General features: G+C 58.5%; 1 protein-coding gene across 7 annotated transcripts in view; it reads right to left on the bottom strand.

Annotated features, from left to right (window-relative positions):
* The window catches only part of RAP1GAP (RAP1 GTPase activating protein), a 65,175-nt gene extending 45,047 nt beyond the window's left edge, over positions 1 to 20,128 (bottom strand). For 3 of the 7 annotated variants that reach the window (XR_004297828.1, XR_004297829.1, XM_032391778.1), the window contains exons 1-2: positions 4,100 to 4,122; positions 1,616 to 1,651 (exon numbers count right to left, since the gene is read on the bottom strand). The gene's annotated coding sequence lies outside the window, so the exon portion shown is untranslated. Of the gene's footprint in view, positions 1 to 1,615; positions 1,652 to 4,099; positions 4,124 to 20,026 lie in introns of those variants that run through there. The other 4 variants (XR_004297831.1, XR_004297830.1, XM_032391790.1 and 1 more) reach the window with 4 other exon arrangements.
* Between the last annotated feature and the right edge of the window lie 2,139 nt (positions 20,129 to 22,267).

Genomic DNA, 22,267 nt, shown 5'->3' with positions numbered 1-22,267 from the left:
ACTGCGGGCAATGGCCAAATCCTGGTGATTCCAAACTCCTCCTTCAGAAGTTTGTCAACTGCGGCCCACAGAGGGGAAGGGATTTGCCCAAAGTCACATGGCTAGTCAGTTACCATCAGTCCTGGGCCCTCATCTCTGACGCTTCATTCAGGGCTCCCTAGAGTAGGTGTTCCAGGTCGCCTCTCCATCTTCAAGTCCTCCCTCAAGTGCTCAGACCCACCGTGTGGTCTGGAGGCCCTGGGACAGAGGGCATGAGATTCTGGGCTCTGCAGCGTCTGGGAGATGAAGATTCAAATCCCAGCTCTGCCCCTGAATAGCTGTGTGACCTTGGGCAAGTCACTTCCCCCACTCTGTGCATCACTGTTCTCATCTGTAGAGACAACAGTCCCTAACTCAGGGATGTGGTGAAGATGCTGTGAGGTGATACAATTCAAGCACCTAACAGTACCTGGTACCCTGCCGGTGCTTGACGAGTGGCAGTTGCTAGGATATTATTAATGAAGTCCTTGAAGAAAAGGATGGCATCTTCCTCACTTTATCTGTATCTCCCCTCACCCTGTCCCTGCTCTGGGCTTAGCATATGGTCTTGCACTAGTGGAGGCTCAAATTGACTGGGCACAGCAGCAGGAGATAAAGCCCAGAGAGGGGGAGTGACTGGCCCTAGGTTGCACAGTGAGCATCAAAGGAAGATAAAAGGGCAGGCCCTGGAGCTCAGCTGGGCACCTGTGTGCCTCCCACCCCAGGTGTGGCTTCCTAGGGGGGCTTTGCAGCAGGTGGGGCAATGGTGCCAGACAGGAGTCATCTAGTAGCTGGGGGGGCACACTGCAGGGCCTGGGGACCCCGGGAAGCCCCCAGCAGGGGCAGGAAGCACGAACTCCCCTGCTGGAGTTGAAGTGGTGGCAGGAGAAGCCAGCTGGGCCCATGTGATGCTGGTGCCAGGGAAGCTGGAAGGCACCCGCCTGCTGGGCGTCGGGGGTGCTGTGAATCCCGAGGTTGAGGTTGCACCTCTGCCCACTGCTCTCACTGCTGGGGAAGTTGCAGACACAGCTGCCCCCTCTTCCTCCAAAGAGAGGCAGCCTCAGATTTGGGCAATGGGCTGCAGGAGGGGGTTCTGAAGGCTATGTATGGGGTAGAACTAGAGGATGTGGGGCTAAGGGCACCTGCAACCCCACAGGAGCCATGAGGTGGGAAGGAATAGAGAAGAGAAGGAAGAAAGCACTTTCAGTTAGGGTCTACGGTATGTCAGGCCTTATTTTTGTTTTTTAGGTGTTTTGTTTGTTTTTTACAATTTTACACTCTATTAAGTGGGCGTTTTAATCCCCATTTCACAGATGAGAACACTGAGGGTCAGAGAGGTTAGTGAATCACTAAGGTCACACAGAACTAAGACTTAACCTGATTTGCCTGACTCCAAGTTGGAGCTCTAGAAAGAATTATAGGGGAAAACAGGTGGGGGAAGAACTGGTAAGAGGGTCTGTCCACTCCATCCCCAGGAGAGGGCAGCCGCAGGGTTGGTGGGGTCTGGTCTGTCATTATAGGGGGTGGAAATGGTTTGGGGGTGTCCCCAAGGTTCAGCCAAGCAGCCCAGCCCCTCCTGAGAGCTCCCAGTACTCACCACACACTCCGGCGAGGGGTGAAGGACTTGTCCACTCTGAAACACAGCAAGATGGGCAGCAAATGAGGGGGCAGCCCCTTCTCACCCAGCCTTGGCTTGCACACCAGGCCAAGCCCAACCCACCCGCCACCCTGCCTGTGGGGCCTGGAGGAGGCATTCTGTCTTGCGTGCCTGAGGCACTATCACCATCCCCCATAGGTTTCAGGGGCCCCAACGTCAGGTTAGGGACATGGGAAGGCGTGGGTGAAAGAGTAAGGGGAAAAGGCAGGATTGGGGGCACAGAGGTAGGGGAGCAGGGGCCCAGGACCAGACTATGGGCTGGCGGCAGAGGTGGGGGTCCGTGTGGGAGGTTTTGGAACAGGTGGAGTGGGACAGTGACTACAGCAGTTTGGGGTCAGAGCAGGGATGTAGGGGTGCAGCAGAGGCCAGCTTAGAGTGTTTCCAGACAGGATTGAAGGATGTGGGTGTTTATAGATTATGGGGGGCAGGAAGAACCACCCCCACCCTTTCCTGGTGGCCTGTCTCCATCCCAGAGCTGGAGCTCACTCATATCGACCCAGGAGACACACGCCTGGGGTCTGGGAGCAGGAGATCATGAGGGGCTTCCTCTCCCACCCCACCCACAACACACACACACACACACACACACACACACACACACACCCTGCTCGCCCCTCATAGCAGAGCCAGAGGAAGAACGTAAGTAAGCTCCTGCGTTCAGGGGCTACCGCCAGGCTTTGTTTTCCCTCAAATCCCTCCAAGTCCAGCGTCAGAGAGAGGTTGCCCTCTGAGGGCACCTTGAGGCTGGGGAGGGCTGGAGAGAGCTCCACTCTCCCGCCCAGTGGGGGGCCAAGAGGCTGGGCAGCTGTTGTGACAACAAACTCTTGCCTCCTGCCCAGAGGCCAGAGGAGAATGGGGAAGGGGCCCCAAACCAGACTCTGCCAGAGGGGGAGGCAGGGCTGGGGTCTCCTGGGGATCAGCTCACATGGACTCTGCAGACAAGGAAAGGGAGGCCCGAGAGGCCAGGGCTTGCCCCAGCTCCCACAGCAGACCCCAGCCCCACTCCCTGGGCTGCCTCTCCGTGTCAGTGACCAGGAGTCTCGGGACTTCCCCAGCCTCCTCTCATCACCTGGCAGCTAGCAGGGCCCCAGCCAGGGAGGGAAGACTGTCTCCCACCCCACCCGGCCCCTCTGCCAGGTCCCTTGAGAGGGTGGGCATTCAGCGAGGGGTGGCACCTCGGACACCATCCCCACAGCTCAAAGAGCACCTGCTCCTCACCAGCAGCTTTACATGTGTGCGCTTCGATCGCTCCACACCCCAAGGTGGGTCCTGTGTTTCCCTGACCACAAGGAGGCAGGGCCCGGTGGAAGGTCATCCAACTACTTGGCTGGCCGGGGAAGGGGCTAGGCCCCAGTCTCTCTACCCAGTCTTCCTTCCAATTTACCGAATCTCTGCCTAAGGCAAGAATCTCCCCAGCCCGGGGCACCTGGGTGGCTCAGTTGGTTAAGCAACTGCCTTCCGCTCAGGTCATGATTCTGAGTCCCTGGATCAAGTCCCACATTGGGCTTGCTGCTCAGCAGGGAGTCTGCTTCTCCCTCTGACCCTCCCCCCTCTTATGCTTTCTCTGTCTCTCTAGCTCTCTCTCTCAAATAAATAAATCTTTTTTTTTTTTTAAGATTTTATTTATTTGAGAGAGAGAGAATGAGAGACAGAGAGCACGAGAGGGAAGAGGGTCAGAGGGAGAAGCAGACCCCCCGCTGAGCCGGGAGCCCGATGTGGGACTCGATCCCAGGACTCCAGGATCATGACCTGAGCTGAAGGCAGTCGCTTAACCAACTGAGCCACCCAGGCGCCCTCAAATAAATAAATCTTAAAAAAAAAAAGAATCCCCTCAGCCCTCCTCTGCACTCCTCTGAGGTGGACACTTGGGGTCAGGAGGGACAAGTGACCCCAAGATGGACCAGCCACCACTCTGCCTCCCAGGTCCTAGGTCTCCAAGCCCAGGCAGCCAGCAGCCCTGGGAGGAGGAGGTTTCTGAGAGCCAGGTGGCAGGAGACAGGGGCAGTTCGGGTGCCCCGGAGTCGGAGGGGGGCCGGAGGAGGTGGGCATGGGCCTGCTGATGGCTTCTAGGTTCTCTTCTTCCAAAGCCTCACTGAAGGGGCCCAGCAACTTCAGAGGCCAAGTAGAGGTTCCTGCAGGGCCTCCCCCTGACCCGGGAGCGCACACACACCGGGTCCGCACGCCGGCCATGTGCGGAGGCGCTGTCACGCACGGAGCAGCCCACCGTGCACTCGCGTGCCCACGGGTGTCCACGGACAGCCGGCCGGGACCCACAGGCGCGCACGCAAACACCGGGCTCACCACCAAGGCGCTCCCCTCACACGCAAACCCCAACTCGCAAGTACCGAGGCCCCCCCGCCCCCCAGGCGGGCGCGGGCCCGCTGCCTCCGCGCGCACACGGGCGCCCCCGCCCGGCGCACCTACCCGCCGTAGGCCCCGAAGGTGAAGCTGCGCTTCCGGCCGCTCATGGTGCCGCCGCCGCCCGCCCGCCCGCGCCGCGCCGGGGCCGCCTTCCCCGCGCCCGGGTCACCTTGGCAACTCGGGCCGCCCCGCCCCGGCCACAAGCCCCGGGATTGTCCGCGCCCCCGCCGGCCGCGGGCCAGCTGCCGGGGGCCGCCGCGCGCAGAAAGGGCCGCTTGTTCGCGCCGCCCGCGGGCCGGGGGCGGGGGCTCCGCGGGACTTTCCGAGCGGGGACCTCGGAGGGGGGCAGGGGGGACGCGGGGCGGACCGGGCCTCCGTGCGAAAAGGGGGGGCTGGCCGAGAGCGGTCCTCCACCCCAGACCAGGGGCGCACGGGGCTACAGACCTCTTCTGCAGGCGACACCCCGTTCCAGGCCCCCCTCCCCGGAGCCGTTGGGCGGTGCCGGCGGATCTGTTTCCCGCCCCCCCCCCCCCCATCGCGAGGGGGAAGCTCGCAGCGGGCCGGGTCAAGAACTTGGAATCCAGGGTCAAAATGGTCTACACTGTGGGCAAGTCCTTGCCCTCCCTGTACCTCAATATTCTCATCTGTAAAATGGAACTATCCCACCAACACATACACACACACACACACACACACAGACACACACACACACACACACACACACACGCCCCTGTGGTGATGGAAGGAGTTAATTCATGCGGAGTGCTCAGCCCAGGCCTGGAACACAGTAAGTGCTCAATATATGGCTGCTACATGAGTCTTGCACTGTAAGTCAAAAGCTCTGCTTTTCCGGCAAATGGATGAGTCAAGGAAGGAACACAGTCTCCAGAATGCCCTTCTACTGCCCACTCTCATCCCCCTCTCCTAGGTGCCCCCCACTGCCTGGTGAGGAGGAGGAGCAAAGGGGCAGGAATGGAGATGCCCCACTAGGTTCCCTCACTCAGCAACCTTCTGCGGAGGAACTGGGCTCTGAGTCCTAGAGCAGGTCACTCACTCACTCAGCAAACACTGTGACGGTCCCCTCTGCATGCTGCTCACCCAGAGCTCGCTGTCCGGCGTTCCACCCTATAGGAAGCTGTCTCTCCCTCCCCCAGCTAAAGTTGTGTCAGGAGACACAGGACACTTGTCCTGCCCCCAGGACTCACCCACCCCTTCCAGAATGCCCACTCTGGCCCCCAAAGAGGAAGGGATTACCCCAAGGGGGCCCTCAGAGCCTTGAGGTTTTCTATGGGGTTTTCTGACTAAGGGAATGCACGGAGAACCGAAGACAGGGGAGGGAGGGGGAAGGACGACCAAGGATACAACAAGAGGGCAGGGCAATAGGGTGGCAGGGATTCTTCAGAAGGCTTTCAGGCTGTTAGCCCCAGCTTCCCCTGGGAAATGACTGGTCCGGGTACCGACCTTCACAGTTTGCCTCGCACGGGCAGAGGGAGGTGGTGTGCTGGTCTCATTTCAGACATGAAGAAACTGAGACCTTGGTTCATAGCAATTGCTTCTCTCTTGGAGGGTCGGCCCCCAGCTCCCCTCCCTGCCCACAGTCCGGACCCCTTCTCTCTCACACACTCTGATGGGCAAAGGAGCCCTCAAGAGCCCCTTGTTCAAAGGCGGGGCAGAGCAAGGGAGATTGCCTTGGGCCTAGAACTATCTGCTCCCTTTGGTGTTTAGAGGTGCGTCTGGCTCCCTCTTGGCAGGGTGCTCCGGAACCAGGGCTGGGCCCTTCTGCTCTGGGCAGGGCCTCAGATTCCTGGGTGGAGGGAACAGCCAGGCCAGTGTAGGAAGCCCACTCCTCACAGGGCAATCCAGGAGGCCCTCCGAGAGGCAAGCCCTAGGAGCACACAGGCTGGCCTGAGGAAGGGGAAGTCTTCCCTTCCTGATTGATATCAGCACATGGGTGCCCAGAGAGCTGGGGGAGATAGGGAACCAGGAGCTGGGCCTGGGTCATGGTGGGGTATACACAGTGCCAGGACTGGGACCCAAGACCCCAGCCCTCTCCAGGCTGCTGCACCCCCTTGGACACGGCCCTCAGCCTCGTCAATCTGTCTTTTCAGTGAGAATGATTCCTGAGTGGACTCTGCATGTCCACTTGGCAGGGTGGCCAAGTAGTCTCCAATGTGCCAAGCTTCCCAGCCGGGCCTGGCCCCCGGGAGGCCCTCCTGGTGCTGGGACAGTGGGCCCTTGAGAGGGGCTGTGGGGGCTGCAGGATTCCCACCAAAGACAAAGAGCCCAGTGTGGGCTCCAGCCTCTTGGGTTCTGACCAGCTGCAGCTGCCTCATTGGCAAGAGCTGGGGGTGGGGTGGGGGTGGGGGTCACGTTCCCTCAGTGAAGGATCCGCAGGACACTCCCCAGCCAGCTTCTGGTCCCTCAAGCAACAGCAGAATTTAAATGTACTTTCTTAACCTGCAAGACTGCTTCCAAGAATGTACCCTCTGCCACATCACAGCATGTAAGCCTGAAGATGGATGGCTGACAACAAAGGGACAGGGAGGTAGGTGCTTATATCGTCATCCTTCAACTCTCCCAGGGTTCAAATCCCAGCTCGCCCACTTGTCAGCTGCATGACCTTGGGCAAGTCAATTAATCTTTCTGTGCCTCCATTTCTTCATCTGCAAAATGGGGTTGATGACAAAAATAACAGGACCTACCTCAGAGGGTTTTGCCAAGGATTAATCAAGTTCATAGTTATAAAGCACTGAGAATAGTCTTTGAAGAGCTTGTGCCTGTTAAGTGTAACACTTGCTGCAGCATCATTTTTTATTAGTCTGAAGGACGTGAAGTCACCATTTTTGTAGAGGTAGGGAAGATTTATTAGTAGGGGTTCCAAAACAAACTAATAGCCATCCAGAGGGAACACGATAAGTAAATTAAGGTCCATTTATACCATGCAGTACCATGCAGCTGTTGGAAAGAATGGGGCAGATCTATGCGTGGGCAAGTGGCACAACTTCCAAGACAGACAGACAGACACACAGATAGACAGATACACACACACAGGCAGTGCAGCAAGGGTGTTGGTGCTGGACCAGGCTCTGACACTTCCTAGCTGTGTAACCTCAAACACATTATTTAAAGCCCCCTAAACATCTGGCCTCCACTGGGAACTCAATAGTCTCGGGTCAGCACAGAGCCCGTGCTCCCTAACTGGTACTGGGAAGTCCTTGCCACCTCTGGGGTGGGACAGAGCTCCCTTCCTCCCTTCCCTCCAGCCTCTCACCTAGAAACCAGAGCCAGGCTTCCTCCCTCCACAGTTCAGGCCCTCCCTCGAGGAGGAAGCTTCCTCTTCTGGGCCTCCTAGATTTGTACCCAAGTTGTTCCAACAGGTGCCAGACTGTGCGAAGGAGGAGGGAAGGGTGCAGGGGTAGAGGGTTGCAGAGCTCCCTTCCCAAGTTCACCCTGGGTTGAACTCTGGGAGTTCCACCCATCTGCCTCCAACACCCCCTCCTCAGCCCTCAGCAGGGAAATATAAGGGAATGGGGGGGCAGACTCCTGGGAAGATCTCTAGCCCGGGCTCCAGATGGAGCTGGTGGGGTCAGTTCTTGTTTCCCATTGAAGATATCTGCCTGGAACCTCCTGGGCAGGAGACAGGGCGGTCCTGGGCTTCCTGCCCAGCCAGGCAGCCTCCTGCATGTCTCTGCATTAATCAGTTTTCCTCCCTGGGCCTCAGTTTGCTCATCTGTTAAAACACCCACTCTCACTTTGACGGGTTAAAGACATAATAATGGAAAAATGCATTTGCCTTGAGAGAATTCCATGGACTCAAGGCATCATTATCCTTAGCTCGTGGTTTTTCTAGCCAAGCCACACCCATCCAATCCCAAGATGCTATAAACCCTGAACTCCCAGAGGAGTCTCCTGGGGGGTCCCCAGGCCTGGGAAAAGAGGGAAGAGGGTGTGGGACTTGGCTCACACCCTTTCTCCAAGCAGCTTCCCAGTGAGGTTACTGACCCAGCCACCCCCTGTCCTGGCTCTGAGACTCCAGTCTCATTCAGTGGGTTCCTGAGACCTCTGCCTACTCAAAGTATCCCCATCCGAGACCAGGACCATCTGGCCCGGCCAGAATGACCAGAATGAATGCCTCCACTCAGACCCCCACCACTGAGGATGTGTCTCTGTTCACCCTATGGACCATGTGCCTCGAGGGGCCTTGAGAACAAAGCCCTTCTGGAAACATAGACACACATGAAGGTGCTTCTTCCTTCCTTCCTTCAATCATTCAGCAAATACATACTGAGTACCTACTGTGTGACTGACACTGTCCAGGCACCAGTGATAAAGGATGAACAAGACAGATAAGGTCTGGGGTAAACCTGCACGCACACCCGCGCAGAACCTTCACCAGGTTACACCTGCCCTTGCCCTTGTACTATGCACAGAGACAACTAGCTCGCACCTAGAGAGATCATATCAAGATCAAATGCATGCAATCGTGCTTACATAAACATCAGGCTCTACATTGCAAAGCCCCCCCCACACACACACACAAAGGTCGAATCACACTTACACATAGGCCCCAAATCAGTGTGCACTCCCCTATTGACTATGGCTGCATTTGCATACACATGCGTGTGTTTGTGAATACACACCAATGACAACAGATTCATGCACAGACATCACAGGCCCGCACACCCCAAGATCACATTATGCTCACACAATATACACACACAGACACACACACAGACACACACACACACACCGTGCCCAGCTAACTACTGGGAAGAAATAGAGGTTGGAGCGAGGATGGCTTCTTGGGGGTGGGGGGGGACAGAGGTGTGCAGTTGCTGCATCCCCAAGGAGAGGGGAGGCCAAGGCCCCTGTCACACATTATAGGCTGGAATCCAGTCAGCCTCATCTCCTACCCCCTGCTAAGGGCATTTTCAGGGGCAGGGAGGCTGAACTGGAAGGGAGACTGCTTGATGCCCAGAGCTCCACCCAGGGCAACTGGGCTGACCAAACCCTGTACCAGGAGGAGACTTGGGTTGTGGCCCCCCAGCTCTGCCTAGCACAACCTCTTCCCAATTGGGATCTCTGCTGGTCCATCTTTAAGACAGGGGATAGGATGCCCTGACAATTCCTTAAAGTGCCAGCCCTTCCCACCCAACCAGTCTGGGATTCTGTGAACCCCTCTGCACCTGGCTAAGGTCCCCACCACAACGGTGGTTTCAACGGGGGTGGCTCTGCCCCCAAAAGGGCATTAGAGAAATACATGAGGATGCTCTTGATCTTTAGCAATTACTAGGGATCACCACTGCCATTCAGTGGGTAGGAGCCAGGAAAGCTTTGTCAGGAGAGTCCCACCTAAAGAAGACCTGTCGTCCATCAAATATCCTTCCAGATATTTGGGTGAAAAGCCTGTTTATCCCATCCTAGAACCTAAGTCTGGTTTACATATGAGGTGTTTTTGTTTTTGTTTTAAGTAGGCTCCATGCCCAGCGTAGAGCCCAATGCAGGGCTTGAACTCATGACCCTGAGATCAAGACCTTAGCTGAGATCGAGTCGGACTAACCAACCGAACCACCCAGGTGCCCCGACATTCGAGTATTTTTTAGTGTGGGTTTAATACATGCTGAGTCTTCCAAAGATGCAACTACTGAGGCCATTCTGAAGTAGAAATCAGGTACAGCAATAATATTTTCTGCCCTTAAGTATAAAGGTTACATATATAGAGACAGTTGCAAGCATTTGGTTACTTCATTAGGTCCTGTGGTGTGACCATGCCAGAGTATTTATCTATGGAAGTAGAGGGCTTTCACTTCTCTCAGGCAGTATATTGTTTGGCTTTTGAAATCAACTGTGTAGGTAAGCTTATTATCTAGGAATACCATTACAAAAAAATAAAGAACGCGTCTTTAAATCGTGTTCTGAACGGGGCCTGAGGAGTCCGCCGCGGTCCCGGGCGCCCTCAGCTGGCCATCGTAGGAACTGCAGAGCGAGGGCTAGGCGCGCTCCAGCACCAGGGACAGCGCCCCGGGACAGCGCCCCGGGCGTCTCTCCTGGGGCGGGTGGGAGCCCTGAGGGCGCCCGGAGGAAGCGTCTTGTGTTCTGGGCTGCGCACTCGCCAGCCCCCGCACTCCTCACTCCTCCCCTTGTGCGGAGGTGGCCCGCAGAGACTGCCCTCTCCCTTCTCCCTAGCGCGAACTGCCGCGCCTCTCCCGGCCCACAATGGCACACCTGCGCGCCACAATGGCGGCACCTGTGCCTCCACCCACCGCGTTCCCGCCGCCCCCTCTCCCCCGGGACCCGTTCTCTCGGTGTGCAGATCACAGGGCCGCACCTACGCGCCCCAGATCATGCAAAAGTTATATGTCAGCCATGACTGATGGGAAAACTGAGGCTTGTAAACAGAGCAGAGCCAGCTTCTGACGCCCCCTCAAGACCTCAGCCCCCATCACATATGCAGGCACCCCGGCTCAGTAGGAGCAGCGACTAGTTCCCGAGGCCCTGTACCAAGCGCTCTTGTTGGTTCAGTCCTCCTGACCACCCTGTAAATTAGGTGCAATTATCACCCCCTGTTCACAGGCCAGGAAACTGAGGCCCTGAGGGGTTTGCCCCAGGGTTAGTAGAAGTAGAAGTGACTGTGAAGGCCCTCTGAGGTCTCTACTCTGAGTCCCGCTTAGGGACTCCTGCCAAGAAGAGAGCCCTTCGAACAGCACTTGATGCTCTGCCGTGACAGCCTTGGAGGCCTGCAAGCCTCCTGTGCTCAGGGGCTAGGTGGGGGTGCTTGCACAGGAGCTCCCCCTCCCCGATCCCGCACAGAGGACCTCCTATCTCCCCATCCTCACAAAACGTAGCCTCACAAAGCACTTCCGCAAGGCACACAGTAGGTGCTTAATAAATACTTGCTGCTTGGCTGAAGCCCTGACTTCCAGGAACCAGGTTTCTAAATGCAAAGCCACACAGCCTGGGCACAGAGCCTGGACACGGAGCAGGGCAGGGTGAGCCATGGGGGAAGGGCACAGACATGAGAGCCAGACAGTGGGACTCCATCCCAGTCCCGAGCTGTACGACTCTAAACCTCAGTTCCCACATCCAAAGAATGGAGATACACTAGCCGGTAGCTCAGACAGCGATGATGCTCAGCAGAAGAGGTGATGCCCACAGAGCGGGCTTAGCCCAGTGGCTTGTGCCCACAGAGGGCTTGCACGGTGGTGGATGCTAATGCCGTTGTCAGCAGGGTCTTCTTGGGGATGTACAAAGTCCAGAAGCCTCTGCTGAGTCATGCCCCCACTCCCACAGGGTAAATCAGCTGCAACGTACCCCACGGGCAAGCTGGAGAGCAAAGAAAGAGGTTGGAAAATGCAGTCTGTGGCTGGGTCAGGGACAGGAGGAGGAGGGAAAGGCGGCCATCATGCATGGAAGCGGGGAGTTTAGGAATGTCTGGAGACCCACAGCCTCACGCCTCATCTCTGACCCTCAGCTCCCTGCCTCGGACTCCAGATCAGCTCCCTGGTCTCCTCAGCATGGTAGGTACTCCATAAATGTTCAGTGAATGAATGAATGATGTCCTAGGTTGGCTATTGAACAAAAAGAAAGATAAAATCGATTTTATTCCTATCATATTACATCTGGGGGTTGACATCGGCATGGGCTGGAGTCAGATGGACCTGTGTTTGAACCTTCGCCTCTGTCACTTTCTGGTTTGTGACTCTGGCCCATTTTCATAACCTCCTGAAACCTCAATTTCTTCATCTGTAAAAGGGATTGTAATGATAATACAAGTACTCCGCCTCACAGGGTTGTTTTGGGGATTCAGTGTAAAGTGCTCAGCCCTGGAATACAGTAGGCCTTCAGTAAGTAGGGCTTTTTTTTTTTAAAGATTTTATTTATTTGAGAGAGAGAATGAGAGAGAGAGAGAGCACATGAGAGGGGGGAGGGTCAGAGGGCGAAGCAGACTCCCTGCTGAGCAGGGAGCCCGATGCGGGACTCGATCCTGGGACTCCAGGATCATGACCTGAGCCGAAGGCAGTCGCTTAACCAACTGAGCCACCCAGGCGCCCAGTAAGTAGGGCTTTTATCTTTGGCACGGTTACCGGACACGGGCTGGCACAGCCTTACGCTGAGGCATGAGACCCAGGTCTCGGGCCCAGCCCTGCCACTGGCTCAGTGTGACTATGGGCAGGTCCCTACCCCTCTGGGCCCAGTTTCCTTCTCTGTATAATGAAGGCTCTCCACGGCACCTTCTGTCTGATTTTCTGGGGCAGCCGGGCACATCGGGCGGGAGGCCTCTAGGAAACAGCTCTGCCCCTCGGCTCGGAGAAGGAAAGTGTGTTCCCATAACAGGGAGGAAGGTGGGCATCACTGATACCTGTCCTGTTCCCACGTCCACACATGTCGGAACAGAACCAGCCCCCCTAGACACTGCCCCCTGGCTTGCCCCTAATGCAGAGTTAGTCCTGCAGCCATACCCCATGGACTCAGCGCCTTGGGGGTCCCAGAAGGGTACAATGGGCCCAGGGGGAGGAGAGATCTGGGTTTGGAGCCCAGGACCAAAGCTAGCTGTGTGCTCTGGGGCCCATCTCTTGGCCTCTCTAAGCCTCAGTTTTTCTCAGCTGCCAAGTGGGGAAGTGAATAACAAGCACCCCCGCCCGAATTCTGCCAGCCCCAAGGGCTCTGGCGTGATTAAGAGGCAACCCAGATGTGAAAGCCCTTTGTGAATTGCTACCATCGGGCGTAATCATAATAATTATTATCTGTAAAACAAGGGGGTTGGACCAGCTGATCCCATGGGCTCCTCTCCAGCTCTGATGCTGAGGATTTCTCGGTTTCCAAGCTGGGAATTTATGCAGACACAGGCCAGGAGAAGCCAGGGTCTGTGGGATTGTACATCCCCGGGAACCTCTGCAAAAAAAAAAAAATCTCTTCATTCATCCTCTTTTCTCAACCCAGCCCGGGCGCTGAGCCCCAGGGACAGGCCACAGGGAAGGGGGAAAAGAGGGAGGAGGACCTGGGAGTTTCAGGGCCGTGTCCTCAAGGTGTGGGGACAGCTCCAGAGTGTGAACCCCCTCCCCACCCCTGCCCAGAACTACCACCATTCCCTAAGGGCTCAGCCTGTTCCTCTCTACAGCACCCTTCCCCTAACCTCATCTAATTCTGCATGCAGTAGGCCAAAGTGGTTAAAAGTGGAGTCAGACAGACCATAATTCAAATCTCAGCTCCAGCCACACACCAGCTGGGTGACCTTGGGGAGGCCATTTAACCTCTCTGAGCCTCAGTGGGTCTAATAACCGCTCTGAGGATTAAATAAGATCCATGAAAAGTGCTTAGCACAGGCCCACATGCTGTAAGAACTCAATTCATGCCCCCACCTGTATGCTATCACTCAGCCTCTATTCTGCTTCTCCCTTGCCGGAACCTTCCTGGTGGTTGTTATGTTATCCCTGAGCTAGCCAGCTAGCTCCCACCCGGGCTGACCTAGGGCAGGCCCCAACAATGTGGCACGGGGGCAGGGGCAGGGCACAGGTCCCAGGTTTCTCCTGCCCATCAGACGACGGCAGAAGGCCATACCTCCCCAGCCAGGGAAGTCTGGGGGCCTGCCTGGTGGCTGGGACAGGTGATGGCTCTGCCCTAAAGGCTCTGTCCAGTCCTGTGTCTGGGGGCTCGGGGTCCTGGGGGAGGGACTGAAACGACACCCGTATGCATCTGGAAGAGCTCCAGTGTCTCAGGTGGAAGCAAGTGGTGAATGGGACAAGGCTGGAGCCCACACACAGAGCTTTCAGCCCGGGGTATCCACAGCCTGCTGCCAGGGCTGGCACGAGCAGTCTGCCGGGGTGGACAGCCTCTCTTTGGACCTCCGAGATCAGGAAGAGGCAGGAAGGTGGGAGGTTTGCCCACCAGCAGGGGGCCTTGTCCTGGCAGACCCTTGCAGGTAGATGACACCCTACTCTTGAGAATGGAGGACTCGGGGTTGCCCCAGCAGTTCCCGCATGGAGCATGCAAGCGGCAGAAGAGAAAAGTTCCCGAGGTCACCTTCCATCAGCCGCCTCCACCCCGCCCCGAAAGCCCTCACTTAGAGGAGTGGGACCTTGAAGAAGGCTGTCCTCTGAGCTGGGGGTCAGGGTGTCTTTTCCCACAGACTTGCGGCCGAGACCTCAGGAGCAAAGCAGAGGGCTGGACCCACGTGGCTCCCCCTTCCACCTCCCACAACGGCCTGGCTGCGGCAGGCGGGTGGCCCCTGTGGCCTTGAGCGGGTCACGGCCTCTCTGGCGGCTCAGGAGTCTGTGCTCGCCCACTATCCACCCCAAATCTCAGCAGCCCCAAATTCCCAGGGGAGCCTGGGGAACAGGTAGTTACAAGAAACAGTGGGATTCCCCCAGGGACACAACACAGCTGAGCCACAGGTAGCCCCGTCTCACCAGCGAAGTCTCGCGCGAGCCGCCCTATAAAGGCAGAAACCGCATCCGCCCATTCCACAGCTGGAAAGGGGGGCTTGACTTGCCTGAGATCACCCAACTAGTGGGGTGGGTTGAGAGGGGGAACGTGGGTCTCCTGATTTCCAGCACAGATGGCAGTCCCCTAGTCCCCTGAGCATTTGGTGCCTCGGTCCTCTCGCCTGTCCCAGGGATGGAAAGGTGCTCCTTTGCACACATGAGGAAAACGAGACTCAGGGAAACAGGCAATGGGGCCATTCTTTTTTTTTTTTTTTTAAAGATTTTATTTACTTATTTGACAGAGAGAGACACAGCAAGAGAGGGAACACAAGCAGGGGGAGTGGGAGAGGGAGAAGCAGGCTTCCCGCGGAGCAGGGAGCCCGATGCGGGGCTTGATCCCAGGACCCTGGGATCATGACCTGAGCCGAAGGCAGACGCTTAACGACTGAGCCACCCAGGCGCCCAATGGGGCCATTCTTACACAGCGGGGCAGGGCAGAGAACTGTGCCAGGCTAGCTCCTCCTTCTGGACCCAAGGCCTGCCCACAGAAGGTTCAGCCGGTCCCTCGAGGGTCTCCGCACTGGCTTTCAGAGAAATGCAAACTCCTCAGTCTGGCATTCAAGGCCCTCCATGAGCTGACTCCAGCTCGTCCCTACACACGCCTTCCACTGGAGCCAAGCCAGTGTCCCGATGTCTACCTCTCATGCTGAAGCCAGTCTTGCCACCAGAAACCCCATCACTCCCCTGTCCCTGTGCAGCTCGTAATTCCACGAAGAGCCCCCATTACCACTTATGACTACCTGCCGTGTGCCAGGCCCTGACCCCTCACGGGGGAAACCACCCATCTCCTGTGATTGCAATGCCAACCGAATTGGAAATGTGAAGTCCTGGGGAAAAATCCTCACTACCCCAAAACCTTGAAGAAAAGGCTTATTTTTTTTTTGCTCGCTGTAATAAAATATTTGACGTTTTTAAAATAGATTGTTCTTCATGTTTTTCTGGTGTTTGTTTTTCCTTCTGTGCATTCCTCTCTCTGAGTGCAGCTCTGTGTTTTTCAAAGCAGCTCCCAGCCGTCATGTCTGATCTGCACAAACAATACTCCCAGGTAGGCAGGCGAACAAGGGCTCATCATCCCTGGTCTATGGAGAAGGAAGGACGCACACGGAGCCTAAGTGGCTGGTCCAAAATCACACAGCAGAGACTGGACTTGGATCCCTGATGACTCCCAGCCCATCTCCTTTTAGTTCCCAACAAATCCCCACCATGAGGAGCAGATGGGCGCCGCCTTGGGTACCGGCCTCCATTAGGTTCCTTAACCTTTCAAACAGCCCCGTCAGCAAATAAAGTGGGTGATCCGCATTTTATAGATAAAGAAACGGAGGCTCAGGGGCGCCTGGGTGGCTCAGTTGGTGAAGCATCTGCCTTCAGCTCAGATCATGATCTCAGGGTCCTGGGATCGAGCCCCACATCCGGCTCCCTGCTCAGTGGGGAGTCTGCTTCGCCCTCTCCCTCTGCCCCTGCTCATGCTCTCTCTCTGTCTCTCAAATAAATAAATAAAATCTTAAAAAAAAAAAAAAAGAAACAGAGGCTCAGAGAGATGGAATAACTTGCCTTAAGTTGTATAGCCATTCAGTAGCAAAGTCAGAATTTGAACTCAAGTCTTCCGCTTCCAAAAGGCTGCCCAGGGGTGGGTGGCTCCTGTTGGCAGAGGTATTTACTAGTGGGGTGGGCTCATCACTCTACCTCGCTGAGCCTTACTTCCTCCTCTGATACGTGGTCACAGGAACATCACACTGGGCTGTGGAAGGGGCCAAATGATGCCACACCCAGCTCATCTCTGTTGTCCCCGGTGCCTGCCACAGTCCCTGGGACACACTACAGCTCAGTAAATGCTTATCAAGTGTGTCAACGAGATCCCTGTCCTTGTACCAGCTCACAGCACAAGCATCATAGGTTTGGCTCCTTTCTTCCAGTGGGACTCCCCTGTTTTGGGGTGTCTCTCCACTAGCACCCCTCTGCCTCTTCTCCCTTCCTCCTCTCTGAGTCACTGCCTGTAAGTGCTAGTCTTCAGCCCTAAAAATAGAGCACTTTGGGGGCATAAAAATCCCTCCAGATGAGCCCTGCCCTCGAGTCCCCCTCTGTTGGCCCCAGGGTGGCCATCACAGGAAGTCCCAGGGCTGATGGCCCCTGCTCAACCTAGTGCGGACCTAGAGTTCTCAGTCTGCTGGGAGTCCTTAGCCAGCCCCCCCGCCCCGCCTTGCCCCATGATGTCCAGCAGAGCCAAACTCCCTTTCCTCCTTGGCAGAAGGGCTGCCACCTCACACCTCACACTCGCGGGCCAGGCTGAGCTGCCTCCCAGAGCTGGAGATGGGCCCAGAGACGGGAGAGGATTTGCCTGGGCTGCACAGCCAGCAAGAGTCAGGGCCAGGCCAGGACTTAGAACCAGCACTCTGGCAAGCCGAGGCTGAGTGCCCGAGTGAGAATGGCAAAGCCCCCTCACTGCCCCCACGTAGCATCCGTCTGCCCTGCGGACTTTATCAGAGCCCACGGAAGCATCTCTTGGCAGCTGCTCCCCAACAACACTAGCCTCCCAGGGGGTACAGCCAGGGTGCCGGGGCGCAGCCTGGCAGAGGATCTCAGAGGATTCCCTTCCCTTCACACCGGCTGGCCCCCAGCCTTGCTGGGAGGGCAAAGCAGAAGCCAGGACTTGGCGAGGCCTCCTGGCAAAGTGGCAAAGGAAAGGGAACCCCGGGGCCGCTTGGGCTGGGGGGTGTCCTGTCTTAGGAGGGGCCCGTGGAGCAGCCCCTTCAGGGACTGCGGGGTGGAGAGGCTCCTGCGGCAACCTGGCCGGTGGGGAGGGGGAAGGGGCAGGAGAGGAGGGTACACGGAGGGGGAAACCCCAGGCACTTCCCCAGTATTCTCAGGGTCAGCCGAGCGGGGTTCACGTGAGGCAGAGAAGAAGGAAGATGAGGCTTTGCTGGGGCGGTGGGGGGGTCGGAGGGGCCCCTGCCACCCCCTCCTGGGGTGACGAGGAGTTCACGTCCCACACGCAGGAAGCTGATGTAATGCACACGTGTGTGCACCCGTGGTGGCCCGGGTGTGGGTGGGTGCGTATCTGCCAGGGTGATTGCTCAGGGCGTGGGGCTTTCTCGTGCTCTTTCCCGTGTGTGTGTAGGGCTCACGCGTGTGCCCGGGAGGGGTTCACAGAAGCAGCTGTCAGTTGGATGAGGGCTTCTGAGGGGGCTCTTCTCGTGACGACCCCTTCCATCTGTGTGTGTCCGCGTGCTGGGTGGGGCGTCACCTGGTGTCTGCAGCGCCGGCCAGCGCTGGGGGCAGGGGTCTCGACCCGCGCGTGTGCCCGTGTGTTGCTGTGTCTGGGTCTCAGGGTATTTGTGAGTCGGGGCGTGTTCTCGTCTGTGTCTGGCTGTGCGTGGGTCTCGGCTGCTCCTGTGGTACGTGTGGCTGCCCGGCAGGACACAGGCCTCCGTAGACAGACAGGTGGTGTGGAAGACAGACCTGGCCCAGGAGTCCTCAAAGGGCCTCTCAGCTCTGGAACGTGGGGCCGGCTGAGGGGGAGCTAAAGCAGGGGCTCCCTTACTCCAGGCCTGAGCAGACGCTGCAGGGTCCTGAGGCCTGAGCAGTAGAGACCTCTCCCCCGCCCCCCCGGGGCCAAGGAGACCCTCTGCAGTTCAAGAGGGTCTCATAGGGGTGGAGGGTGAATAGAGCCAGGAGAGGGGTCTCCTGAGACCCCTGCCGGGTAGGCAACACAGAGAAGACCAAGGAAAGCTGGGAGTCCCAGGCTGGGATGGACCATCGTGGCTGTGGGAAGGACCAGCAAAGCAAGCACGGGGCTCTGGGAGAGGAAGAAGGTCTGAGTTCTGGCCCCTGAAGAAAGGTGGAGGGGTTCTCCTTAACCTGAGCCAGCTTCCCCACGTCCCTCCAGATGCAGCCTCACCTCCCCAAGCAGCACCACTCCACTCGTCACAGACCCCACCCCCCACCCCCCAAAGATCCACCTAGATCAGGAGTCAGAGAACTGACGCTAGCCCCGACAGAGGCGACTCCGTGACCTTGGGCAGGCTATTTAGCCTCTCTAAGCCTCGGTTTCCTCATCTGCGCAATGGAGACCTCAGTGTGCATGCACGCACGCACACACCCCACCTGACACACTGCTGTGCATGGGGAAGGTGCTCATGCCACCTGGGGACTAATCCTTACCTAGAATCCTTTCTGAGGCCATTAAGCCACCCCTCCACTTCTCCAGACCCTCCAACTGCGAGAGGGGAGCTCAGAGGGCGGCTGAGGCCTGGATGGAGAAATAGGGGGATTTCTGGGGCCAGCTGGGCAAGACCACCCCCACCCCCACTCTGCTGCTGCCCTCTCCCCATTCAGGAGCAACTTGGCTGATGTTTCCTCCCATTACTAGAAAACAGACCCTCCCCCCACCCAGCTTCTTCTTCCAGACGCGGTCAGGAAGGAGGGATCACTGCCCCCTTGGCAGGGTGGGCTAAGAGCCTGGGACCCAGCTCCCTTTTGGAAGGAAATGACACCTCCTACTTCATTTTCCCTCTGCCTTTCTCTCTGGCTCTGTCCTGACCCAGCTTCTCTCAGTGGCCCTTCCTGCTGGCCTCTGACTACCGCCAGGGAGGGAATGAAGCACGGGGACAGATGCCAATGTGCCATGTGTGAGGGGTGGGGTGTCCTTCTTGATAACCCCCCCCTGCCCAGGCCTGTGCTATGGCCCCAACAAGGACTTGGGGGTCACGCACAGGTTGGGGTCTAACCACCACGAAGGGAGGGCTCTCGCCTCCTGAGCTGGGGTGTGTGTGTCTGTGTGTGTCTGTGTGTGTGTGCGCGCGCGTGTGCGCGCCCGCGCGCGCGCCCGCGCCCAGGCACCCCAAGGCTGGCACCAAAGCGTCTGCGGGGCGTGGGGACCGCCCTGTGGATTCCCACCGAGTCCTCAGATCCTGCGGAGCCAGGGGAGGGAGGCGGCGAGGGGGCGCCCGACTGCGTGACGCGGGTGCCCTGCTCCGCGGCGGGTCAGAGACAGGGGCGGGGGGGAGTGCGCTCCGTCCCCGGGGAAGCAAGGACATCACCGCCCTCTCGGCTCAGGGTCGTTGCCCCTGAGGACCCCCACTTCCGTCCTCTGAGGACCGGAGCGCCTCCTCCTGGGGGGGCGTTAAGGCCCGGGGCCACTGCCCAGGGATCGAGGGAACGCGCCCACTTCTCCGCCGTTCCCTCCTCTGCACCCAAGGCGCCCCCTCCCCAGGCCGAGGGCAAGAGGGACTCCCACCCACGCAGGGGGGTGGCACCCGCGCCCCCTCAGCGGCCGCCTGGACAAAACCCCGCAAGCGGGGAGGGGGCGCTCAGCCGGCTCAGCCCAGGCCTGCCCCCCACGCCCGCCTCCGGCCGCGGCCGACCCGGCCCGCGCCCCCTCCCGCCGACCCTCGGGCCCCGGGTCCCCGCCTGCGCGGGGTCCTGGCGGCCGGCCGAGGGGAGCCCGCGGCACTGCCGTCCCTTCCCCGTCCTTTCCCCGTCCCCGGGCCGCACCCGGGCGGGGCGGACTCACCCGCGGGCCTGGGCCGGGCGTCCTGGGCTCGGCACTCCGGTGCCCGCGGCAGCCGCTGCAGCTCTGCTCGGACGCGGCTTCGCGTTCGCCGCCGCCGCCGCCGCCGCCGCAGTTCGGGGAGGGGGGGCGTCACGTGACCGCGGAGCGCTCCTTCCCCGGCGCCGCTCCCCCCGTCACTGCGGAGCCCGAGCAGCGGGCGAGGGAGCGGGAGCGGCGGAGGCCCCCGCCCTGCCGGCCCCCGCGCGCCCGTCGCCCCTCACGGAGGTCCCGGCGGCGGGCGCTCTGTGCCATTTCTCAGGTGGGGAAACTGAGGACCAGAGAGCGCAAAGACTGGCTCAAGGTTACGTGGCTAGACTGTGGCAGGGCCCGGGAGAGGACCCAGCGATCCGGCCAATAGCCGGTGCCCCAAGGGGAGGGGGACAGCTTCTGGGGCAAGTAGGGGCGACGGGAAAGGTGGGGGACACGCCCTAGGCCCCCATGGGCTCCGCGTGTCTGCAGGGGCGGGGAGGAAGGAAAAAGCGCTGGGTTAGGTGGGCGGGGAGCCTGTGCCCCAACATCGCGTCCTCCGCACAGGGAAGCTTGGTGTGAGTCCTCGCAGCAGCCGCGTCGTGACCACTCCACCCCCAGCCGGGTAGCGGCTCTTGGACATCCTCCCTGGAGTGGGCAGCTCGCTCCCCACTCCCAGCCTAACCCGGGATGGGGGAGGTGAGCCCCGGCGTCTAACGAAGAAGTGGAGGGACAGCCGCAGGAGGCAGGAGGGGTCAAGTCCAGAGTTGAAAACCCAGGCAGAAAGGTACCACCGGGATCACTTTTAGTCTACCTGCTGAGGCCCACAGAGGGGAAGAGATTTGCCCAAGGTCAGGAGCAAGTCAGCGGCAGCAGCTCCTGGGCCTCACTGAGGGGAACGCCATTTGTGTCACACATCTCCCTTTCTTCTCCCCTGGGCTCCTCTTCCAGGAGCAACGCTGGATGAATGGAGGGGACAGGCAGTGTGTCTTCAGGGCCAGAGCTCTGGGGGACAATGGGTGACAGTGACCCCATGATCATGCCCCGAGTCACATACAACACTGATGTCAGAGGGGATCCTTGAGACCTCTGGATCTCACTCCATTGCTCTAATAACTGGGGAAACTGAGTCTGCAAAAGGGGTAGAGACAAACGTCCATCTCACCAACCATTTAGAATTAGTGGACCAAGCCAAAGGGACCCTCTGAGGTCAGAGGCCAACAGGCCCACTTCATAGACAAGTTAGGGAGGACTCAAGCCTTGTATTCACTTATTCAACTTATTTATTGAGCACCTGCTGTACTCAAGGGACTGTCAGTCCCACCTCTCCCCGCCCCCACCCGCTCCCCATCTTTCCAGCCACAGGGACTGCATTTCATTAAGGAACAGATCTGGGACCACAGCAACCCTTACATCAGCCTCTGCACTGAGACATGCAGGCCCTGGAGTTTTCAGTCCCCTGGGCACTGGGACCAGGGCCATGTTTCTCCACCAAGATTCTCACCCAACCAAGAAGAGATTCGAATTAATAATGAGGACATGCCTCATCCTCATTCCACCTCCAACCCCACCTGCAGATGCGAAAAGGCAGAGGGGAAGTGTGGATCAGCCACCAGTTCTTCCCAGGCCTTGCGTCAAGTTCTCCCTCCGGCAAGCCCTCGCCAGCCACGGGTGGGAAAGAGGCCCCAGCCCAGAGCTTCTCCAGCTCTGAACAGCATTGGAGTGGCCTGATGCTGATGCGGAGGGTCTGGAGCTTGCGCTCCTGCATTTCTAAGACAGCTCTGCCATGTGCCTGGCGCTGCTGGAGCACAGGCAACTCGTCTAGCAGCGCTGGTAGAACGAGGTTGTCAGGGCAGGAGGAAGACAACTGCTGGCCCTGGGACTGAGGACAGAGGCCTGGTACATCGCCGGCTTACTCTGTGCCCCTCCCCCACCCCCCCTCCCCAGAGGACCCTTTGGTTTCCTGCCCAGCACTGGGCCAGGGCCTGGATCCTCCTCAGGATGCACCAGGGCTATAGAGTTGGTTCACAGCTGTCAGGAGACAGAAGTTAAATGAGGTTGGTCAAGGCACTTCTGGGGGATGGTGGTGCAGCAGGGATTTTGTGGCGTACCAACTGCCCCAGACAGGTATGTTCATTAGGGCACTGGTCCCAGGAGATGCTTAGTGGAATAAAATCCCATTTGAGACAGGCTGGCTGAACGCCTAACGGCCTTCCAGGGCAGCGAGCACTGGGC

This window comes from Phoca vitulina, unplaced genomic scaffold (assembly GCF_004348235.1).
Source record: "Phoca vitulina isolate PV1807 unplaced genomic scaffold, GSC_HSeal_1.0 scaffold2, whole genome shotgun sequence".
Taxonomy (NCBI): domain Eukaryota; kingdom Metazoa; phylum Chordata; class Mammalia; order Carnivora; family Phocidae; genus Phoca; species Phoca vitulina.
The sequence above is the reverse complement of the archived record's forward strand: the minus strand, read 5'-3'. Positions and strand labels throughout refer to the sequence as shown.